General features: G+C 42.1%; 1 protein-coding gene and 1 long non-coding RNA gene across 26 annotated transcripts in view; both read right to left on the bottom strand.

Moving 5' to 3' along the window:
* The window catches only part of dlg2 (discs, large homolog 2 (Drosophila)), a 255544-nt gene that overhangs the window by 178468 nt on the left and 52430 nt on the right, over window positions 1–24646 (bottom strand). The gene's annotated exons all lie outside the window — the stretch shown is intronic.
* The window catches only part of LOC114792045 (uncharacterized), a 47774-nt gene continuing 29381 nt past the window's right edge, over window positions 6254–24646 (bottom strand). Inside the window, exons 2-3 of the long non-coding RNA XR_003750083.1 lie at window positions 7704–7786; window positions 6254–6290 (exon numbers count right to left, since the gene is read on the bottom strand). This is a non-coding gene — a long non-coding RNA (uncharacterized LOC114792045). The remainder of the gene's footprint in view (window positions 6291–7703; window positions 7787–24646) is intronic.

Genomic DNA, 24646 nt, shown 5'->3' with positions numbered 1-24646 from the left:
AGGGTGGTAGTAGCCTAGTGGGTAAAACTGTCCCTGTAACTACTGATTGTAAGTCGCTCTGGATAAGGGCGTCTGATAAATGCTATAAATGTAAATGTCTGGATGTCAAGAGCTATAGTCTCGTGGGCGGGACCATCTGGGCAGGCCGACCAAGGATTACTAATAATTTTTAATGATATTTAAGGCCTTAATTTTGAAAATCCAATTTAAAACCACAAAGACCTTTTAAGGATCCATGGAAAGCCTGCAGAAAATTGAGAAGCGTGTATGGCATTTGTCATCTTTTATGTGACACCTAAAAAAATGCTGTCATGCCGCCATTCGCTCAGGCTCAATTGTGTCAGTAGAGAAGAGACAGTTTGCTATGTCTGACACCTTGTTGGCACGGTGCATGGGTATATCTTTACACAGGAAAGCTATTAGGCTTTCACTCAAATCCTAGATAGAGCATGGCCCTCATTTATCATGTTAAATTCACTCTCACTTGGTGGCTGTCAGTCCTATCTGTGCTTTAATAAATATATTTCTGTTGAGGCAAAATTCATCAAGACTAAAACCCCACCAACAGCAACTGGCAAATTTTCTCCAGCGTGGTTCGCATAGCTTGATTTACAACTTTAACAGTCAACATATTACAAAAAAAAACAACACCCCAAAAAACAACAGCACAGTGCAAAAATACTACAGTTTCTATTTATTTAACTGATAGAAAGGGTGAATTTTTGACGATAACACAATAATCACATAAGGGTATATATAAGGGGAAGTAAATATTAAAGCTATGAAAGGATAAAAGAGTCTAAATTTAGCTTGTGAATGAACACTCCTTACAATCAGACATACAAGCAAGTACAAAGAGTGGCTCTATATATGCTCTATATATTATGAAAAAAGATTGCTGGAAGCAATTAGTTCCCGTATGGCGTGCACATCCTATAAAAGCTAAATGGTCAGGATTAAAATTGCATCTATTTTTACTTTGATCTTCCCCCCTCTCTTTATCTGCAGTTGCCAGTCTAGTTAGACTGCTGTCATTTCTGACAATCAATAGAATGGTCTAATCAAGGCACCCCACACTGTTCTGGAGGAAATTTTCAGGGTAATTATTTCACCAGGGAGCTGAGATGGAGAATGTCGAGACCCAGCGTCATTCCTGCTCTTCGCCAGGACGACGGTGGGCTGCTGAATCTCAATGATTCCTCAGACAAACCTTGCTCACCTGCCAAAACTCGCTCTTCATTAACCGCACATTTTTATTTTAAGTTTGGCGTGGTTGAATGATGAAGGGCACATTTTTTGGGACAGATGAGGGATTGGGAGGGCTGACATAATTAGTATCGCATGAGATGAATCAATACACGGATCAATAAAGGCCCATTTCATTCTCATACTGTCCAGATGAACAATATGCATTCAGCTTCTTAGTCCCACTAATGTCATGTAGGCAGTGCAATTACGGCAACGTATTAAAGCCATTTTTCACACAAACTCCCATGGCTAGAAGGCAGATAGCAAATTGTGAGTCCTTGTGCTTGACTAATGTGTAACAAAAGTTCTCTCGGTGTAATTCACATCCCTGCTTGTCTCTCGCTCTCTTGCTCTCCTTCTGCATAAATGATTGACACCCACTTTCTCTGGATCCCACAAGGACCTATGAAAGCTGGAAAATACAGCCAGAGAAAGTCAATAGTTATTTAATCAGAGCATCCGAGCTGGAAGGTGTTGAGGAAATGGTGTGTGTGTTTGTGTGTGTGTGTGTGTAAGTGCTCGGTGTCTGACATGCCACCCGTCCTGTCACAGAGAGCCTGTTTACCTGTCAGCACTGGGGGAATTGGAAGAGAAAAGGGTTCAGAGGGCACCGTCACATCAAAGCTGTGCCCATGTCACGAGACACGCCCAGCTGAAGGGCGAGTGGCCGACACCCGCCGTCTCACCATGCCCACTCTGACTGCTAATGGAGTCCTGCTCAACACTGGCGTTTTTTTGCTCCACTGTTTAGATCGCAGCAGAAACCCGCCACTTTCACACTGTTGCACATGAGTAACTCACAACATATTTTTAAGCTACTACAGTTGAATCGAATTAGCAACGTATAAATTACAAGCTGTGAGATGCTTATTTGACAACCACAACCTCAGCAGCACACACAGACACACACAGTGAGAAAACCAGAGTGAATAGTGTCAGATTAGGACAGGCTTGTTAAATCCCCTCTAAATTGTACAGAAGGAAGAGGAATCACGCACAGACACACACACAAAAACTTCACAACTTCAGGTTAGATGGTGAAGTGAACTGTGCAAATCTGCATGAAAATTTCATCAAGAACCACCACAGCCTCCGTTGCATAAGTCAAAACTGAGAGGTAAATCATGGGCACTGTGTGGTGTGGGGGAAAAAGACATTTTCTAACCCAAAGCGAAGAAAATAAAAGCAAATAAACTTGCCAGGTAGTTTGCCGCGGTCACGCCCGGGTATGTAAGATCAAAACGGGTAACCAGTGCAGGCTGCAGGTGAGAAATAAAACATAGCATCACCAGTAAGTATACAGCGGAGTTTAAAAAAATGGTAGATATGAGCGAGGTACGAGGGGATGAGGGCCAATCACACTGCATGCGCCATGACGGCGAGGAGAGGAGCGAGACAGAGAGAGAGGACAGGTTGGAGTGGGTGAGCTGAATGACGACGGGAGGGAGGAGTCAGGCTTGGGTGAGGAAGCTGCTAGTAAAGCCTGTGGTTATACATGGAGACCCTGTCCAACAATCTTGCCAGGGCGACCACACCACAGCATACCCTGGTATTCAGGTAGAGACTCTGTCCTGATCAGGCTTCTTCACAATACACCACTAAAAATTCATTTTATGGATATTACTAAAGCAATAAGCCAAGAGATGCTATGGATTACAGTGCAGGTGTAGACAAATAATGTGGTAGTAAAGTTGAGGTAAAAGCCATAATTATCAGTATTTATGTAGTTCATGAACAGATAACTGAAACATCCATTCTGTGCTCTTTATAAATCTGTTGACTGCTAACAATGGGCCATCTTTCTAGTGTTTGCACTTGGTTTGACAATCATATCACTGTACGGACAGACTGACACACGTTGGTGTAGACTGTAACATTCATACAAATGAAAAATAGAATGTGAAAAGCAGCATGCGATTTGGTTTTAAAAAGTTGTCATCTCTATCTTGTGAGAGACCAACCTTCTGTGTGTAAATATGTGCACATATATGGTCATGAAAATGGTCATAAAGAAAACATATTGGATGAGAAGGTGTGTCCAAACTTTTGGCCTGTACAGTATGTAAGATCTAATGTCCTGATTCAGTTTCTTTTAATCCTTCCTGAAGATTGATCAGGCATGTAACACCACAAAATCCAGCCCGGTCATGCCAGCCTTTGTTTAGTCAGCTGTTGTACAGAAAATGCATCACTTTCTGCCTAAGAGACTGCACTTGAATGTAAGTGACTCTGTTAAAATGAATCAAAATGTGAGATGAAATGTTTATTTAACTGCTTTATTTAACTGCTGATTGGTGGTTACAGTTTCTACTACGCACTGGGACGTGTGCTTGTGCACTGTTGGCCACGGACATGAATGCACAAGTGACTCTGGAGAAGGCAACCCAGTGGAATCACCACAGTGATGATCATGAAGAGTTAGTTCACCTTTAACCTCTAACCCTCCTGTCATGGCCATGGTGCCAGTCGGGGACTGATAGTGTGCATGAGTCACACTTTGGGAGAAGTGGGTACTGTGACGCCACCCTCAGCTTCACTCAGTTTGTGTTTAAACCTTGCTTTTGTCCACATCGGAAGAAGATGTCCACACTTAATCAAGTGGTACTGTTTGGGGTTCAGTTTTGTCACTGTAAAAATCTAATTTATTGATTGGGGTGCCATTTTGTCCACCCAAAAATACCTCCTTTTAAGAACAAATTTTAAACATTTCCTTTTAAATGACATGTAAATATCTCCTAACTTCTTATGCTGGGCGTGGAAGATGGATTTTGAGGTGTTCATGGCGTGTCTGAAAACCAACCACGGACCACTGAGCCCTGCTGCCTTGTATAATAAGAGGGACTAAATAGCAAATTTTATATATTAAAATATAATATATATTATACATTCTAGAACATCCATGTCTGAGGGATATGTGGGGAGGACATATTATTCCTCTAGCCGGTATAGCCTCTATACTGCGGTGTGAAGACATAAAAGAGCAGCACAGTGTCTCTACACTCAACTCCTGAAGTCTCCTTTTCTACACATCAGCAGAAAAATGTTTGATAGATATAGCACAGCTTTTTAATGTGAAGATTGCCAAGCACAATAATTAAACCTGAAGCACTTAATTGAGTTCATTTAGACTCATTGATTTAGAGCTACAGAGCTAAACCATTTATGTAATAAAGCAAGAAGAGAAGACATTTGACAAAGTACTTCACGTTAACATTCTGCCAAGTGTGACGGATTAAATTCTAATATTTCAAAGTAAATATGTCAATGAGATTTTGTAGCTTCCTGGAGTGAAAGACTAAATGGCAGATCAGAAAAATCATCATTCCCCACATAACCCTGGCATTGAGAAAAGCATCCCATAAATCTGAAGCTTTAAAGGGCTCAAGGTGAATCTAGAGTCGCCTCCTGTGATCCACTGATTTCCCAAGGTATCAGTGCAAGGTCACAGCAGATTCTGGCTGCACAAGTGACATGCATTTCAACTCACAATTCGAATTTAAGCAGCAGAACAAGAATAATAAAATAAAGAATAAAATGAAAGAATTAAATGAATTTTGACTTTGTGTCGAATGTGTATGGATTCAATACTGTAATAAAATCAAGCTGCAGTGGGTATTGACACTGAGAATTTAGCACCACCTAGTGTCCATCACATAAACTGCACTTGGGGGAAAAAAAAAGAGCAGGAGTGCCCAGGTTGATTCTAAATAATTATACTAATTAGGTGCCTGGTTTGAACATAAAAAATAATGAATAACTAATAATAATAATAATAAAAACCCTGCATGCACCAACCAATTTTTTAAAATATGGCAATAATTTTCTTTAAAAAAGATGTAGCAAAAATGTTTGTTGTCATTTTTTTTGGTTTGTTTTGTTTATAAAGCTTATGGAATATAACACACACATAAGGCTTTACATTTTAAGACTAATTAAAACCTATTTAAATATTTGGCGCCATCTACTGGTATTGCATTTCTTAACGTTTCCAATGAAGGTGAGACAACACATTAACATTTACAGCATTTATCAGAGCGACTTACAAATCAGTAGTTACAGGGATTGTCCCCCCATCCTGGAGACACTCAGGGTTAAGTATCTTGCTCAAGGACACAATAGTAAGTGGGGTTTGAGACTGGGTCTTCAGGTTCATAGGCGAGTGTGTTACCCACTAGGTTTGCCACCACAATATAAGAAGACACAACTTCTTATATTCAGGCCAATCAGGTAAACACATATATTTATATTAACATATATCCTGTTGGGACCCTTTGAACCTGCCATACTGAAACCACTTATGGATCTTTTTGCTTCTGTTTTACATCTAAATAATCCCAAATAATTAAGTCATCTGCAGATCACATTTATCCAGCACATTAGTATGTTGAATGTTAAATCATTGAATTAATGGTAGTCTTGTTCATGATAACATTATAAACACATTAACTTAACCACATTAAGCTCTGCCGTTTATGGAAATTCATTATTTTCATGTGTTAAAGGTAAATGGTGTGCAATAATTGTTCCAGAACAGTTCTGAATGTCTCAAAACAGGTGCACTTGCATTTAAACAAATACATAAAAATATGATGGCATAACATGATTCAGAGTGTCCCAACCAGGAAGCTGCAGAGTGATTTATTGGCTTCCTGAAAAGAGGCTCAAGAGTGGATAACAAGGGGACTCATGACACCAAAACCCTATGGCTTGAGCAGTGATGAGAGACAGAAGAGCGATGAATCAGAGAGAGAGAACCATACTTGTGGCGGGCGGCGGCGATAAAAGACAGAAAAGAGGAGCAGGATAGAGGACACCACGGCGACAGTCACTCATGGTGCGGGGTAGGGGAACCTCGGCGGCGGACTCTGCACTGACCTTGAGTGGGGAAATGTGAGAGTGGGACACGTAGCCATGGACATTCTCAATTTCAGACAGGTTCTTCTCGGACACGTGTACTAACTCGGGCTCCCGGACCTCATTGGTCAGTCGAGGGGTAGTTGTGTTCTTTTGGGGGGGGTGAGTCCTTCATCCTGGTACCGATACTGAACAGAGGAAGGGAGAAAAGGCCAGAAAAAGGGGGCAGAGCGACAAACAGACATAGGAACAGGCAGAGGGAAAACAACATAAACCACCAATCAGAACACCGCACCCACTGAAGTAAAATGGCAAGATGTACACAATACAAAAAATGTTATTATAGTTTCATATTATAAATATTAATGTTTCATGTAACATACAGTAGAGCTGGTGAACCTGATCCATGGATGGCTTATGTTGGGATCAGCCAATTACAGCAAACTTTACTGACAATCTCTTAGAACCTTCTTGGGTATTTGGGAAAAGTTAACACTACGACGGAAGATAGGGGTGTCAAACTTGCAGCCTGAGGGCCACATACCGCAAGATCACTTTATATAGATCAATTATTATGGACACATCAACTCTCTGAAAGTTTGTAACATATCAGCCTATTTTTGTCTAGAGTGTCAAATGAAAAATATTTGTATAAAATGATTAAGTGTGCTGTGCCCCAACGTTGCCAGATATCTAACTTCAGCCAAAAATAATAATTTGCCAAAACACATGAAACCGCCTGTTAACCTCTCAAATATAAACTGTAAGAATCTAAAAACAGTCTTGATCACAGGACTGCTAGAAAAAATTGTAAAAGTCATAGGACGTTCTAAAAAAAAAAAAAGGATCTGGTATAGCATGAGAAGCTCTGATTGTTGATTGATTGACAGAAAATGAAGGGGAAAAAAAGCACAGCATTTCCATAAATGTAATTCATTTTTCAGGTGCCAATAGATGGGTAGCACAGGGCCATCTCTACAAGATTGAAAATGACGGGTAATCCCATTTTATCCTGGATAAAGTTCACAGCAGAAGATTTTATCCATATCCATCCGTACGATTAATACTGCATAATAATGGGAAAAAAATAATGGTGTCTTAAAGCCTGGTGCTCATGCATCACATTTATGACAGTTGTGAAAAATGGCTCTATCATCCTTAATTTTTATACCAACAGAAATCTCTCCACACTGCAAATGGCCATGATTCTAATCTAGACAAAGACACATGATGCTGCCCCCTGCTGGAAGTGAATGCCAGACTGCAGCAGGTTTGGAATGAGAACGGCGTAAACCGCAGCCTGACAGAGATGAGCGTGGCAGAGGTGTGTGTCCTATGGTGAGGAGGATGGAGAAGGGACTTTGTCCCCACCTATCATAATCCAACACTGAAAAGCAGGGATGGGGTGTCGGCGGAGGCCTTTTTTATGTTCCAATATCTGGAACACTGATAATTATGATGGATGGATGAAATAAGCCATGACGCGGCAGGCTGTGTCGATGTCACATATTCAGTGAATGAATAATGGCCGTGGTGATGGACATGGGTCGGGGGCAGCTAGCCCCAGCGTGGCCATGGATAACTTGGAGCCTCTCTCTCACCCAGGGAGCGTTCATCAGGGCGGGGTTGGAGCATGCTGGAGGCTGGGCCGTGGGTGGGGAACCCTGACAGCAGCTGGCCTGTTCTGTGGACAGAGAGAGGATTCCAGCGGTGACCAACCAGTTGAGTCGAGCTAATTGTGGCACAACACCCAAACCACCAAATGACCCCAAAATAGAGTTAATTAGCACCACATCAAACTCACACACCAGAGAAGAAGCTCCACTTCCGAACACAGACACACTCGCAGAAAGAAATAATACCTCTCTACACAAATATATCCAACAAAAACAGGTGACTTCTGTTCAAACCTCAGCAAAAGGCACACATGTTAAAAGGAAGTAGTTTGTGGCATAAACTTCTCAGCGCTCCAGGATTTCACAAATGCAACAGTTAATGCAGATTAAACCAACACCTCTGCAGGCCTTGCAACAAACCTGCAACCAATAATGTGGGTAAATGTGGGTAATGAGGCACTATTACACTACTATCTCTCAAAGCCAACGCTATAATTAAACATTGCACTACCAGGTCACACCACTAGGTGGGGGGCACAGTCCTCATTATGAAGTCATGCACTACCCCATGAGCACTGGTACATTTATCTCAATGTTGCAGTCAACCATTGAGCATCCTGCGTTTAGTCTGATCTTCTTCCCATTTCGCACAGTAATTATATAATAATGCCAGAGATCTATACAAATATCACCATGGTCTAAAAGCATCGTAAAGCATGCTTTTAGGCTAAATAAGCAAGGTCTACATTACAGTATAACCCTATTTGAATCATAAATCTGGTCATGAAGTCTGAAAAATCATAACAGGGTTAAATACACAAGCCAAATATACATTTGGACTGTCTTGACCAGCGTCTTGCATTTTCAAAGTTCATGTTAATAGACAACCGTACCCCAAAAATCTGCATAAAATCCCATTGGCCCACATGCAGCATAAATCATTGTGCCTGTGCCCACGCTTGTACCTCCTATTCAGCCATTATCTGTATTAATAGATATACACCCACTGCTGGATTGTTATGCTATTGTAACCCGTCTCTCGGGTGACAAAGGGACAGTCCTATAGTAGCAGGGGAACGGTGGCAATGCATCCGTGCACTGAATAAATAACCCATGTAAAAACTAGGAAACAGGTAAACATGTACAGGAAAACAGGGGGCAGTGGGGGCAGTGGTGGTCAAGGAATCAGAAGGTTGCCGGTTCGCAAAGGTGCCACTGAGCAAAGTACCTGTCCCCACACACTGCTCCCTTGGCGCCTGTCATGGATGCCCACCTGCTCACCAAGGGTGATGGTGAAAAGCAGACGACACATTTCATTGTGCGCACCATGTGAAAAGAAAAGCATTAATATTGAACCCTTTTTCAAAAACAGATGTGTGTGGGGATGGTACATCTTTCATATCTTTCATTGTTAGCCTTCCACCACAGGTAATGGTTTTTTTTTCCTTGGCAAGGCTCTTCTCTCCAAAGTATGTGAGGACTTTGTTCCTCACTTGACTGTGGACATCAGTGGAGGGTGATAAAAATTATTCAAGAACGTCACAGCTTTAACTGGAATGTAAACATGCAAATAAATCGTGAAAAATCCACTTTCAAACAGCCACGCAGTTCATTATGCGCTGCCAAATAATCTGGAGACAGCTGTGAAGTACGAACTCCGGGCACCTCACCTCACCTCACCTGTCCTCTCCAGCTCGCCGTGCTGTTTAGTCGTGGGAGGAGAAACGGGCGGGTCAGAACAGGCGCCTGCTAAAACAGAGCACGCTGTGGACCAGGTTGTCTGCGTTGTCTGCTTTGGCGTGTAAAAAAAGCACACGTAACACGTTGTAGTGTTGATCACGTGCACAGACCACTGCTTCCTGCTTCCACTGGCGGCGTCAGGGAATAGGTCTTATAAACGCCCTCCTCTCCTTTTTTGGTTGATTATGAAATTCGTTGCCAACTCGTTGCCAACTAATTGATTTTTATCGATTTAATCGATGTGTTGTTGCAGCCCTGTTCACAACTGACACAATTATACAAAATCCACCAGCCCACACATCCAGTACAATTGGAAAGCGAGTGTCTTAAAATAATATAAGTTTTACCATTGCCCTGCAATATACATTGCACATATCTATAAATTAGGAATGTTGCACACCAATTCTGACCACAGAATTAGTCTGGGTATAGAAGGGCGTGGCCAGTGGCCGAGACACTACAGTCCATGACAAAAGTCTTCTCGCTTGTGTACAAATTGACCTCAAGAGCCGCTGAAATATGAGCTTCACCTGTGACTAATAATGAATCAATTAGGTGTGTATAACAAGAAGCCCAGTACACTAGACCTTCACATCAACTGCAGCTAGACCTCTGCAAACATGCCCTAAAGATTCACCCTGAGACTAAAGATGCTGAAGACCAGATCCACTGCTGATGACGCAGACAACCTTCAACTGCTCGAGAGGACCATTTGTTGGCTTTAAAATCCAAGGCCAGCCCATTTTCCACCTGCAGCAGAGCTCCACAAGACCTGGTCACCTGAAGTCCCAGTGTCAAAACAGAACAGTTTGAATCAACTGGTTGAATCAGTGCCCAGAAGCCAGCACTAAACTAAAGACAATTGAAAAACCGTGTGCATTTGCCAAGGCCCAAAGCCTGCTAATAGGATGGACGCCGGAAAAGTGGCAGAAGGTGGATTTTTCAGATGAATCTTCTGTTGAATTACACCACAGTCACCGCAAATATTGCAGAAGACCTACGGCAGCCGCATGGATCCAAGATTCACCAAGAAAACAGTGAAGTTTGGTGGAGGAAAAATCATGGTCTGGGGTTATATCCAGTATGGGGGTGTACGAGAGATCTGCAGGATGAAGGCAACATCAATAGTCTGAAATACCAAGAAATATTAGCTAGCTTTTATATTCCCAACCATAAAAGAGGCCAAATTCTGCAGCAGGATGGTGCTCCATCACATACTTCCATCTCCACATCACAGTTCCTCAAGGCGAAGAAGATCAAGATGCTTCAGGATTGGCCAGCCCAGTCACCAGAACATCATTGAGCATGTGTGGGGTAGGATGAGAGAGGAAGCATGGAAGACGAAACCAAAGAATATTGATGAACTCTGGGATGCATGCAAGACTGCTTTCTTTGCTATTCCTGATTACTTCATCATTAAATTGTATGAATTCTCGCCAAACCGCATGGATGCAGGTCCTTCAAGCTCATGGAAGCCATACAAGATATTCAATTTGGATCTCACAGCACCACTACTTAATTTGCTGACATATTTTTGGATTTGCAGTAAATTTGTTCAATTTCTGTACAGGCGACAAAACTTTTGTATTGCCAAAATTGGACCTTTCTGATTAAATGATAAAATGATAAATCAAAGTGAAATAATTCATTTCAATGCATTAAACATCATTTGGTAGGGTTTTAGCTTTTCATATGAGCTATTTGTAACACCAATTGATAATTAAAGTCAGGTTAATAGAAGGTGTTTCTACAAATACATAAGCAACAAGACTTTTGTCAGGGACTGTATTTACATGAAATGCGTCTCGCCTCAAAGATGAAACCCATCACCAATTTAAGGCTAAAACACCAGTTTGTCTTGCTGACAGGATACGGTGCAGCATCCTCCGTAGTTAATTGTTTAAGTACTCTACTGAATTTGCATTGTGAGCATTTAGAATGAGTTTAGAATGAGTAAAATACGGGCAGGATTAAAAAAACACTTCACTGTGTACATCTTGTACTCTATTTGTGAGGAGGTTTATAAATGACATTTTACAGTTAAATAATTTAATGAATAAAATGAAATTAACAAAATAATAAAACTGATTCCTAGAAAATCAATGCATACAGTTTGATTTGAGCCAAAAGTACATCAGCTGCTGAACACTGAAAAAAGGTAATGAATCACATGGATTAAACTTTTAATACTTCAACTTATCCAACAAACACACCGCAGTTAAATGAAAATGGTTATTCTTATACCTATTTCCATTCTGGTGCACATTATACTTGTCTATTCCTGGGACCACAAAGTCACAGGCTTGATCCCCGATCAGACAGAAACAAATGTCACAGGGTTTGATCGACGTATGGGAAACCTGGATTTTTTAAGGACCAATCTTCTGCTTCTACACTCTCTCTGAACTCGGAACTCCGCTTCTATTGCACAGTCCTCACAGAAGTCTGCCAGGCTCATCCCGCTGCAGACGTTAAAGTTCCAGTTCCACACTGGAACACAGTCAGTCAGGCTTCACTCATCACTGAAACTACTTCCAAATAAATTATGCAGCGCTCATTTCCCCCCCGCCAAACTTTAGCATGAATAAATTACAAGTCAGTGAATATATTAAGCCGAATTTGAACATGTTGGACCTTTACAACCACCGGATTTAAAATGTTGGGAATAATTGCTGGTTACATAACAGGTTGCAGGGCTGTCATGCCTGACTTTCTTTACAGCTTGTTAGCTAAATCCCACTGTTTGTTTGGTGTGCCGTGTTGGGCCTGAGCGGCAGAAACCGGGGAGGAGGGGAGGGGAGGAGAGCGGCGTCTTAATTGGACGAGAAGTTGCCGTCTGGCCTGACTCCCGCAAACTAGCAGCCGGCCACACCTGGGGGATGTCAGTAGATTGCCGGTGGGACAGCATCTCGGCGCCCCGCTCTAATGGTGCCGGCCTGAGGCTAAAGCAGGCAGGCAGGCAGGTGTATCCTGCGCGTCGGCGCTGCAGAACAGGTCTGTTCTGGATAAAAAGAGCTGAATGTGCTGTTCACAGTGGTCTAAGCAGCATCTCTAGACACACATTCATTGTGGTTTACTGCATTAGTAAACTTTGTAAATAAATTGGGTGTCTGCGGTGCAGATTGCTGAGGTTTTAAGATTTAGAACCAGTTTTGACTGTCAATTCAAATTGGATTTCTGTTTAAATCGCTCACTCTTATTTATTTCGTGTGGTTCAGGTATTTTTTGTGGCAGTATGTAAGACGAAGTGTCTGGGGAATACCCTACCACCATGAGAATCAAGCCTGAGCCCTGAAAACTGCACACTTCACCAGTTGAAAAGTGGATATTTACATTCACAGCATGTCACTTCACTCATAACTGATAAAATGTTTCCTCGTCCAGTTCACAATGACCACATTTCTAAAATGGTTTGCAATAAATAAAAATCATATAAGTTTGTATGTTATTTCTTTCATTTTGAAGTTTTAATTGTCTTTTTTTTTACCTGGTTTAAAACGGCATGTATCCTAATCTTCGCTTATCTTAAAAAGTCAGAGAAACAGTGGAGCCACAGTCCTGTAGTGGATGTGTATGGATGTGTAGAGGAACAGCAGCGAGGGAGTAGAAACCGGAGTGACGCATGCTGGAGATTTCATCACGCAGCTGCCACTGTTTACTTGGCGTGGAGCAAAATGAGGTTTCCCTGCATCACACAATAAAAAAAAATTAAAAATCTGCAACAGCTCAGACCATTCTACCCCATAAAAATGGGTGTGAGCGAGGCTCTAAAACGGCTGATGGAAGTGGTTCGCGTTGATGGGCTGGGATCCATTTGCAGTAGCAGGTCAGCATGTAAATATGTAAACGCCCTTCCACGCTGCAGCCACTGATGTCTGGCTTAACCATGAGTGATTCTGGCTGGAGGGGCATAGCCGATCTAACCGGCTGTTCCGAGATGTCCGTTCCTTTTATAAAGATGAATGCAAGGCTGAATATGTAATGAGCGACTCAGGGGGAAAATCAGGCCTATTATACCCTCGCCTCCTAACTGTGGTGCTTCATTATGGAGGAGCTCTGATGCATTAAACTCTGGACCCTGAAAAGTCAATCAGGTTCCCTCTTTCAATTAAAACCCAACAATCGTAACACAAGAATGTGACAGAAAACGTGTGAGAAAAAACAACGCATTTGAATGCATCTGTTAAAAAAGCCATGAACAGTAACAGAGGGAGGAGGGCGATTTAAACAAACACAAAACTTGGATGAGATTCCAGTTTGAGGAGTCGGTACTGGACACCGTTGGCGATAAGTTTTCGAGTTTGTGATGTGTTTTCAATGCAGGGGCTCTTTCTTACCTTCTGTACAATCAAGAATTCCAACTATATCCCATAATGTAGGGTCATTTGCCCCTTCTGTTATTTCATTAGCACTGTGTTATTGAAACATATTGTCTGAGCAACGTCAGGACGGAATTCTTTCTCAAAATACAATAAATTTAAGTTGCTGGTACCATAATTCAACATTTGGGGTCTGGCAACATCAGGGGGTGGTGGACATGTGCTGCCGTGAGCAGTCTGTGAGGAAAAGGGGGAGGACTGAGTCAGAGTTCTTTGAAGGCCTTCATGTCAGGAGGAAACCAGAGGACACGCTGGAGTTTTGGAAGCTCTTCCTAGGAGAGCTGAACTCACTGAGATGGCCAGATAGCTTCACTGCTGAAATCAATATTGCTGAAAATCAGCATCTCTATGTGTAGATATTGTGGTCCTTCTACATCCCAATAATAATGAGAATCTGAACTCAAAAGAATGATTTCCTGATGATTTTCTGGAAAGAGCTCCCTGGGGTGCCTTTCATGGCTGGCCATGGGTGAGGGTTAAATGCAGAGGACACATTTAGTTGTGTCACTGACTGCTGTGCATCACAATGACAATCACTTCACTTTCATAAGGAGCTGGTTCCTAAAAAGGACTCAACATCAAGGACGTGTTAGCGGTCAGGAGGGTCATAAAATCAGATACTTTCACGAAGCAAAGCTCATTTTAAAAGTTCAAACATCAGCCATCTTAAATGGAAGATCAGTGGATGTTTGGTGAAAATATATGGCTAAAGTAACAAGCAAAAAAAGACTGAGGTTGTCATGTTTTCAAAGCATTATTCGATCCCTGTGAGATCCCTTCAGGACAGGTGTGGAAAGTGCCTGGCAGTCACGGAAAAAACAACCACATGACTGCAAGATCTCATTTCCCAGAAAAGGGCATAAATAAGCAAATGAAATGTACGAGAAACGAAGCTGCCAGCACCAGGTGGAGATGAAGCGGTGTTCAGCAGAAAGCTCTGGGTTACGTATGGGTCTGGGTAAGGAAGAAGAGTCACTTTTATAGTGTCTTTGTGCGTATGTGGGTTAATGTAGCAGTGAGGGGACTGTGAGACTGCTGAGTGTGTGTGTGTGTGTGTGTGTGTGTGTGTGTGTGTTAATGCATCATCAACGATGAGTTTTGCTGTGTGTTATTGGACCATTGGTGTGTGTTCTTCATCACCCCTGGGTTTTTGTGTTAAGATGTCAGTGCTGCATGAATCTCCTCTGTGTGGGGTGTAGTGTGTGTTGATGTAAATGATGAAAGTGGAGGCAGGGCTACTCCAGTGGTGGCGGTCATGTGCTCCACTCTCTCTCTCCGCTCTGCCTCGAGAGGACGGAGCAGGAATGAGAATGTGAGGTGGCATGTCCGTAGGCGAACTGCAGGCTCTGCGCAGGATTCTGTGGGATCTCTGCGTCAGTTGTGTGCACTGACCCCTTTTCCACGGCTTTAGAAACCACTGCTCCTCGCACTGGGTCAAGACTCAGCTAGTCGCTCTCATGGAGCGCTGAGATGGAGGCGCAGGACGTGGTCTTCACAACTCTCTAGGCTCCATGGTAGCACCATGGCCGGGGAATGCAGCAACAACTAAACAACAACATTTTTCAGATTATGTCAGTTCAATTCAATATCTTTGCAAAAATAAATCGCTAAGCAAAATGTCATGGAGAACGTGGTACTCATCTGGCCAAAAAACTGGAGTTGAAATGCACCAAGGTGTGTCTTCAAAGAGACTTAGAATTACTTTTTTTTTGTCTGTAACCAGGTCTCTATGATAAAAGATTGTAGTTACAGGGACAGTCCCCCTGGAGACACTCAGGGTTAAGTGTCTTGCTCAGGGACAGGTAGTATGTGGGGTTTGAGCCTGGGACTGTGGCCTTCAAGTTCATGAACAAATGGAACACCCACTAGGCTACTACCACCCACCCATCATCAATCAGAATTCACACTATAATATGAACTATGCTACATAATAATATATGCTGCCGCAACAGCCAAGAAATTATTCCAATAACTGGCTGATTCTTTAAATGTATGTTTCCCCAAGTAGTCGACTCTGCTGCTGATCACTTATCAATAGCTCTGATCAATCGCTTACCAAGTTCTGCAGACTCAGCATTGGGCTCAGAGTATCATTAGTCTCAGTTGGATCAGGAGTGTGTCGATGCTACAGAGCTGCTGGGAGGAGGACCATCGCACACAGAACCACACTTACTCAAGATTAAAGTCAACTTTATCTTCCTCTGGCGTGATGGTGTGAGGAACGGATGACAAATGAGAAGTCTGGAAGAGTGAAACACCACTCTCTTTGTAAAGTAGTAATAATATGGATCTGCAGAACACTGCGGTGTGACATTACATCACTGAACACACACACACACACACACACACAGCGACTCCATCTGCTAATAAAAGACATTTTCAGACACTACCCTGCGGTTCTAGGCGGTTTCAGAACACTGCAGTTACGCTGCCGGATTAAACGCTATTAAACAAATCCCACGTGCCAGTGGTGTGTGATGAAAGCGCTCCTGACATGAATCACCTCATTAACGGCAGCCACTCGACCGGCTGCCTCTCAGGCTTCAACGTAGAGGTTTCCTGACAACCATCTTTACTCAGAAGGACACAGTGCGGCGGTCTCATTTTAAAACTGGATTATTTGTTGTAAAAGCCCCGGAATTCCGGAAGCCTACCTTGCATCCGAACATGAGTGACAGCGTGTTGTTGGAGCAGGCAACTTTGCAGTGCAGAGCATGGGGGAGACGATGGGAGACATTCCTTAGGTGGCGGCCGGCCGACTCGAGTGGAGGGGCGAGGAGCGGCACGCTGTTCAGAAGAGCTGCTGAAAGTCCCCCGTGTGCAAACACACACACATGCACACACACACACGCAAACACACTTACTGCCTCGATTCACTTCATAACCATCAAAACGTTCCCTGTTCATCATCCCTCCCCCCCCTCTCTCTCACACGCTACCGTGGACGAGCGTTTGTCCCATGTCCCCCTCACCAGCTCTCTTCCCTCCTCACTCACTCCTCTCCCCTGTCTCTCTCTCTCCCGTTTCTGCTCAGACTCGCTGCGCCCCGGGAAGATGCTCACGGTAGTGACGTCTGTCATGACTCAACTCCAGCGGGTCTCAGGCATCATTCTGTAAAATGGCAAACTTCATGTTTTTTTTTCTGGAATACAGAAGAAACACTGCCCGTCTATTTCCTATGCCAGCAATTCGGTGTCCGTTATTGTCCGAATGTTCAGCACCAGCATACCTTCCTCAGCATGATGAGCCGCTGATTAGATTTTCATTTCGACCAAATCATACCGAATAAGGAAAGGTTCGAGAACACTAATCTGATTAAATGAATCTGTCGTTTTTATTTAAGAGTGGGTATAAACCTGTTTAGTGAGTTGCTTGATGACATTTGTCATGTTTAAATAGTAGCTTACTGAATAATATTTTGAAGAAAAAAATATTTAGGAAAGTGATGTGACACACAACAGCACAGCACCCAGTGCACACAGTGAAAATGTGTCCTCTGCATTTAACTCATGCCCTGAGGGAGCAGCGGGCTGCCAGGAAAGGAGCCCGGGGAGCAGTGTGTGGGGGAGGGTGGCACCTTGGCGGTTCAGGGTTTGAACCTTCTGATTATAATGATATTTAAAGCAATTCATTACCAACGTATGCCCTGAGCTGAGCGCAGCTCCTCTGATGCTCCCAAAAGAAAGAAACCAATATGGAAGTTTAGAAAGTTTGTTAATTTCACTCTTTACAAGCCACTATCACACTTAACCCTTTACGAAAACTCCCGACTATCCTGGTGGCTCAGTATAGCCCCCATTTCCTACAGATAAAAAAAAAAAAAACAGCATTGATCAGCGCAGAACAAGAGAATTCTGGAAAGGGCGTCGATCAGCACAAAAGATCTGGCCTATTCTTGTAACAGCCCTGGTTCAGCACAGGAGGGCTGGATGGACCTAAATGTGTTTAGCTGAGCACACAGAGTTCAGAACCACACACTATTCATGCTGCGCTACAAGGACAGCCCGGTACATTCACAGCATTAATTCTATATTTATGCAGAAATGTCATCTGTCCCTGCACTGCACAGAGCATGCCATTAAAACGTAACCACTCAGCGAGATCATATCACTGAAATATTTTAGAAGCTTTCGGAGAAGAATTCGTATAATGGGGAGAATGGAGTGTGGAACCGACAAGTAGGTTCAGCTACGCACGGTTTACATTTAACTCACAAGCTTTTTAACTTCATCTAATTCTAACTTCAGGTGTTATACAGTCTATGGGAGTGTGGTGGAGATATAGGTCATTAATAATTAAAACATAAAAAAGGTCTTGCAGAAACACAATTTTAAAGATCATTAGCATCTAACGAAGCATGTTTCAATTGAATCTGAAAGAAAAACACTTCAAACCAGGGATACATGATAATCGATTGGAAAAAGCTGAAAAATTTTTTTAGATAGATTGCTCAGCTTAGGAGATCACAAAATGTAATAAAAAAAATAGAACAGGAATTTATTGTTGAGTATGCATCCATAAAAAGAAAAGTGAGTCACGTTGCCATATATTGAACTCAACGTGAGCAGACCCGGGTGAGTTAGGGCATTATGCCCACTTACGGGGATCCAATATGGGCCTGGGGTGAGAGGACGCAGAGCGAGGGAGAAGGGGGGTAAGGTAGGTGATAATTGAAAGTTCATGTCGGAGATTTGCTCTGTAAATGCTGTAGCATATATAATCACAACAAGCCCTAGGCAACCAAGGACTAATGCTCACCACTTCAGGCAGACTTCCAGAAGAGCCTGCATTTAAAACAACGCCACACAAGCACACACACCACATTTTTTGTGTGGTTCAATATTCAATAACCATTTAATCAAAGGAAAAAAATTACCTCCAAGGTTCTGATGGAGGGTGCATAAAATACCATGTTTGATTTACTTTCTTATTGAAAGCTCTTAAGACGTTGCATCTGGTGAATATTGCCACAGATTTTTTGGGCTCAAGCTCAATAAGGGAAAAAAGCTTGGTGGCTAATTTTCATTGCACTGCAGCACCGGCATATTTCATGCTTTACATTTCATGCACGTTCAACTGAGCTAAGCTGCAGTACAAGACCTGGTGGGTGTGAGTGTGCAAAGGGAACATCTTCATTAAACGTCCACCCACTCCACCACACGATGCATGTATGCAGAGAACAGGCAGTGCAGATAAGCGGCAATAATTCTGCTTTATCCTCCCGTCAACCAGATCTGAGACATGTGCCTGAGTACACTGCTCATCCGAGCAACAATACACACAATTTAATTAATAAACATGCAAATAAACATACACATGCACACCAGGATTTACTTTCATTTCATAAAACAATGTATTCCATCGCTTAATCAGAATCATGTTTATTGGCCAAGTATGAGAGTGAACACATACAAGGAATTTGATTCTGGTCTATGGTGTGATAATTAGGGAATAATATGATAGGGAATAATTTGAGAGCACCTATCAGGGTCATATCCATATCATCTTGGCCTCTATAGCTGACATGAGATGGGTAGCTTCTCTCTTTTACAACATATGACTGCATTCAGACTGATAATCTGAACTTTCTCACTTGTGATTGGATGCATGGGTCTATGACCAAATAAACAAATCAATCAATTATTTAATCAATACATAAAAGATCATGTGTGACATTGGTGTGTCTGTTGGATGTATCTTACCAGCAGTGGTCGACAAAGTAAACAAACTATGTACTTCAGTACAAAAGTAAAGGTACAGTGATTTATTGTGGCTCTGATGTCTCATTTTCATTTACTGGTTACAATATTCAGTCTATGATAATATGTGTTATTGAAGCAGATTTTCTGAGCAACATCTGAATGGAAATTGCGTGTGTGCGCGCTAATGTTTCTCAAATATGATAATCTTCTGATGGCTAGTATCCTTCTGAGACGTGAAACGCACGTTTCTCTGGGGCTGCATGCCACAGCAACAAATTACATTTCCCAGCAGCAATGAATTCAGATGTTACCATGAAAGATATCTGGTTTGTAGATAGTGACCACGATGGTGTAAGCTATTTATTTCCTATTACTATTGTAAAATATTTTAATTGTGAAGTAGCTGAAGTGTTTTTTGCAGCATTATGACATAAACACGATGGATAATCGTGTTCTACTAGACCAGGCACTAGAAAGTTAAAGGTTTCTACAACAGTGAGTTGTATAAAAAGAAATAAATATAGAATATACACTGGGATTACATTTAAAAAAACTATACAGATGAATGTGGCAGCCAGTCATATTTCATAGTCTCACACACACACACTAGAGGCAATGTACACAGACAGGTTGTGCCAAGCCTCCAATCTTGCCAACTGGTGGAATCACCCACACTTATGGAAGGTAACCTACTTGAGAAGAGATTTCCTTGTGAGTCACGCTAGAAAATGTTGAGGGGGTGGCTCTTTAATTCAGCCCTAATAAAAGCTCTCACACCATCAACATTTTGATTTTTTTAAAAGAAATCGTAGCTAAAATCTGATCTCATAAAGAGGTACACTAGCTGCACAACTGCAGTAGTAGTGATAAACACACTCATTTCCATGGCCATTAGGTGGCACAGTGGCACCAGAAATTCCGAAAGCCACTGGCAAAGAAGCAAACAGCTCGGCAATGCCAGAGTTTTGTGCATCATTGTGAACTTCAACTGAGTAGATTTCATGGAAAATTACTTTTGCAGTGGCTATAGTGTTCCGTGTACAAAGCTGCAACCATCCAGAAAGAGAACAATGCAAAATGTGACACACAGCTCTGTTTAGCGATATTGACCTGTGACTTTCACACACTATGAGATTTAGGGATGCAAATTAAAAGTATTTACAGAGCCAGTGACATTTTTAAATATGCTCTGTTTCTGCCATTAGGAGATGTTTTTTTTATGAATGCCCATTATGAAGGTTAATGAAGGTTTGCTGCTATACCTCTGACACTAGAGAATAGCTTAGCTTGCCCAGCAAGGACATTTAGAGGTTATAGCCCTACTAGAGATTATATCTCTATATTGTCTATATTATATATCTACAAAGCTTTACAGTAGGAGCTGCTCACATTGTTGAACTAGATATATTACAGTATATCCTTGGTCCTCAACTAATATATAACCAATAAAATGTAGCCCTATTAGACGTGCATTTACTTTTAATTAATTAATTTCTGCATGTGATAACCCTTAATGCAATGAAAACCTGTAATGCATAACTCACTGAGGTTTTCAGCACAGTGTGCAAATGGAAGACTCACAAACATGATGTAAAACATCATATTAATGTGCCTCATAAAAATAATCTACAGTGCAAAATGGGACACAATCATTTTTACTGCATGAAATGACTCATAGTTGGCCAAAGAATGCAGGCAGTAACACAGAAGCAGCGCACTCCGCTGGATCAATATGAAGGCACACGCTATGCCATTGGCTAATTGGCCATAGCTCACTGCACGTCTGGGTGCACTGTGTCAGTTGTAGTCCCACGTTTACGGACGTATATTCACATCATCGTGTGCCCAACGTCATGGGGAGAAAAGAACATTCGGATTATTTATAGCAGCTTCAAAATGCCACCCCTTTAACCGGCCATTGTGGCTCAAACTGTTCCATTACGAACCATAAAAGTACCTTAGTGCCAGGTTTAATATACACATATTCTGGCTACAGTAGGACTGGATGAATATTCTGAATGCTGGTGAACATTCACCTAATCAGTCTCAAGTCTGAGTGAAGTGATTGTCATTGTGAAACACTGCAGCACAGCAAACAGTGACCACAACAAAATGTGTCCTCTGCTTTTAACCCACCAACCTTGGTGAGCAGTGGGCAGCCATGACAGGCGCCCACGTCATTTATTTTGCACACACTTTTCAAAGAGCATATTCTTGTGACGACTACGGACTTACGGGGGAAGGAAGCGCAGAGGTCTGACATACTGGGAAGGGTTTTTAATATAACAAACAATAACACAAAGAAAGAATGGCGCGGTGGCCAAAAAACGGGAAATAAAGGGGAACAACACAAACAAACCCGCAGGCGTGTGGGCGATTGCCAGAACTGAAATTACTAACACCTACACGGTTACAATGTCAAGTCACGAAAAATGTCGGAGATCTTGAAGGGGCGGAGGTCTCTGGCATTTATGGGGCGTCAGGATTGGAGTCAGGTGTGGAGCCCAGCTGCAGGCAATCCTGACAATTCTAAAACTCATCAAGTCAGTCAAACAAGTCAAGCAAGACATTATTTCTTGATAAGCAACTAATATTTTATTACAAATTTATTGCACAGTTATGTCTAACCTAGCATATTTATAGGAGAAGAGATCTCAAGATATCAAGTGTCTGCTTTATTACATCACTCTGCCATTTTATTACACTGTTCGGGCAGTAATGTGACAGTCTGGTGCTGTATATGACACTCCTGGCATAGGCCCCATCAGTCCTTAGCAACCACTAGTCCGCGTTGTACTTCTTTGTCACTTCTTCCATGGTCTATTCTGCTCTTTTCAGCTCCTGTGTTCAATTTTCTCTTCATTCTGTGTTTATTGATGTCACTTGTCCTTCATTCCTGGGTGTTCATCTCCCTGCTTGAACCTGTGCTTGTGTACAAAACGGTTTGTATTCTAACCTCACCAAATTCAGATGATTTGTTTAATCATGGCCATGAAGCCTCACACAGGCTTTTAGTGAGCATGCAATGAGAAAATAGCTTTCCATGCCAGAGAACCTAGAGAACCTATAAGAAATAAACACTAAAAAGCCCCATCGTTCTGCAGCAGCTCTGACTGACTGTGATTACAATCTCAATCCTGCTGATCCAGGGAGAATCATTATATCGTAAAGGAGGATCTCTCGTGACACAAGGCCTCTTTGCTGCAGAGCCCTGTAAGCTGCAATTAATATTTCATCTAGAAATTCAGAGGGCAAATCTCAGACAAGGCCGTGATGAAGAACCGCACAGTATAGTGAGGGAAAAGTGCAGATTCCTATGTAGAGCACAGGCCGCCTTTATGTGCTTCTCCCCTCCACCTCATGCAGGGAAAGAAGCATGCAGCAAGATCTTAAGCGGTTAAACTTATTTCCTGAACTTGCACACCAAAGTAAATAACCAGCTTTCAGAGTAACAGTAGGAGCAGGAGAATGTTTGTTCACACACAGTCAGACCATCTGCACACACATGTTCTTCCTGCATGAGTTTTTATGCCTTTGTGACGCTGGCGCACTGTGCTTATTACCCTCAAATTTTTATCCAACAGTGGAGCTGAAAGGACATCTACATTTCTGTAAACTGCTGCAATCAGCATCTTTTCTTTAAAAAAAAAAGGATTTGTGTCAGGTATGTGTTGAAAATTGCTGTACCTTCCTGTAGGTACAGCAGGCACTTTCCTGTCTTCAGTATAAACTTAAGAGTATGGGATTTTCTCAATTTGTTGTTTTGAATTTATTAAATAATTAACTCTTAAATCCTTAAATCTGAAATCTTAAATCCTAAAAAACAGCTTTCATGTCTGTTACCAAGCAACTAAACCTTTTTGGTAACGCATATTTTCAAAATGAATATATAAAACATACAGTACAGGCTAAATGTTTGGACACACATTCACATTCAATGAGTTTTCTTTATTTTCATGACCATTTACATTAGTAGATTCTCACTGAAGGTACCAAACTATGAATGAACACATGTGGAGTTATGTACTTAACAAAAAGTGGAGACCTGGCCTCCACAGTCACCGGACCTGAACCCAATCCAGATGGTTTGGGGTGAGCTGGACCCCAACAAGTGCTAAACACCTCTGGGAACTCCTTCAAGACTGTTGGAAAAGCATTTCAGGTGACGACCTCTTGAAGCTCAACGAGAGAATGCCAAGAGTGTGCAAAGCAGTAATCAGAGCAAGAAACTAGAATATAAAACATGTTTTCAGTTATTTGACCTTTTTTTGTTAAGTTCATAACTCCACATTCATTCAAAGTTTTAATGCCTTCAGTGAGAATCTACCAACGTAAATGGTCATGAAATTAAAGAAAACAAGTTGAATGAGAAGGTGTGTCCAGACTTTTGGCCTGTACAGTATATGTCAGGATATAAAACAGGATAGACTGGCTGCCTGAAAGGCCATGGGCCTTCAGCATCTACATGAAACCCCTGCTGATGTTCTGCCAGTCGGTGGTGGCCAGCATTCTTCTCTATGCTGCAGTGTGCTGGGAAGGCGGGATAAAGGAGAGACGGCTATGTGTTGTTGTTTTTTTTATCAGAGCTGGACTCTGTAGTTCCAGCAGCTGAGATAAGGACATAACAGACCCTTATCCAACATGGTGGGAGAGATCTACACAGGCCTAAAACAGTTCATTTTTTCAAATGCTAATTCTGCAATACACTTTTCTCGAGTTACAACGAGAACATTGATTTAAGAAGCATTCACCTGACTTCACCCAGCTGTCATAGTAACATAGAGTCTGCAAGTTTTGTAATACTATCTGACTTTAAATACACTTCACCACTAGCTTGGTCCCCACCAGACCATACAGTGTAAATCAAATTAAGATTTGAATTTAGAGGTTTTAATAATAGCTCATTTAATTAAAGGGATGAAGTCCAATTAAGGACAGTCTCTGCGGTAGTTTGCTAGAGAAGCTAAAAAAAAATCCGCCCGTCACCATGGCACTATCCCAGACATACGGACCGGTGAAAATGGGAGAGAAAGACACAGACAGACATGACTTTAGTCTCCCCTCTAAACATGTGTAAGCTCCAGGCATAAAGAGCTCCCACCGATCA

The sequence above is a fragment of the Denticeps clupeoides genome, chromosome 6 (genome assembly GCF_900700375.1).
Source record: "Denticeps clupeoides chromosome 6, fDenClu1.1, whole genome shotgun sequence".
Lineage (NCBI taxonomy): Eukaryota > Metazoa > Chordata > Actinopteri > Clupeiformes > Denticipitidae > Denticeps > Denticeps clupeoides.
The sequence above is the reverse complement of the archived record's forward strand: the minus strand, read 5'-3'. Positions and strand labels throughout refer to the sequence as shown.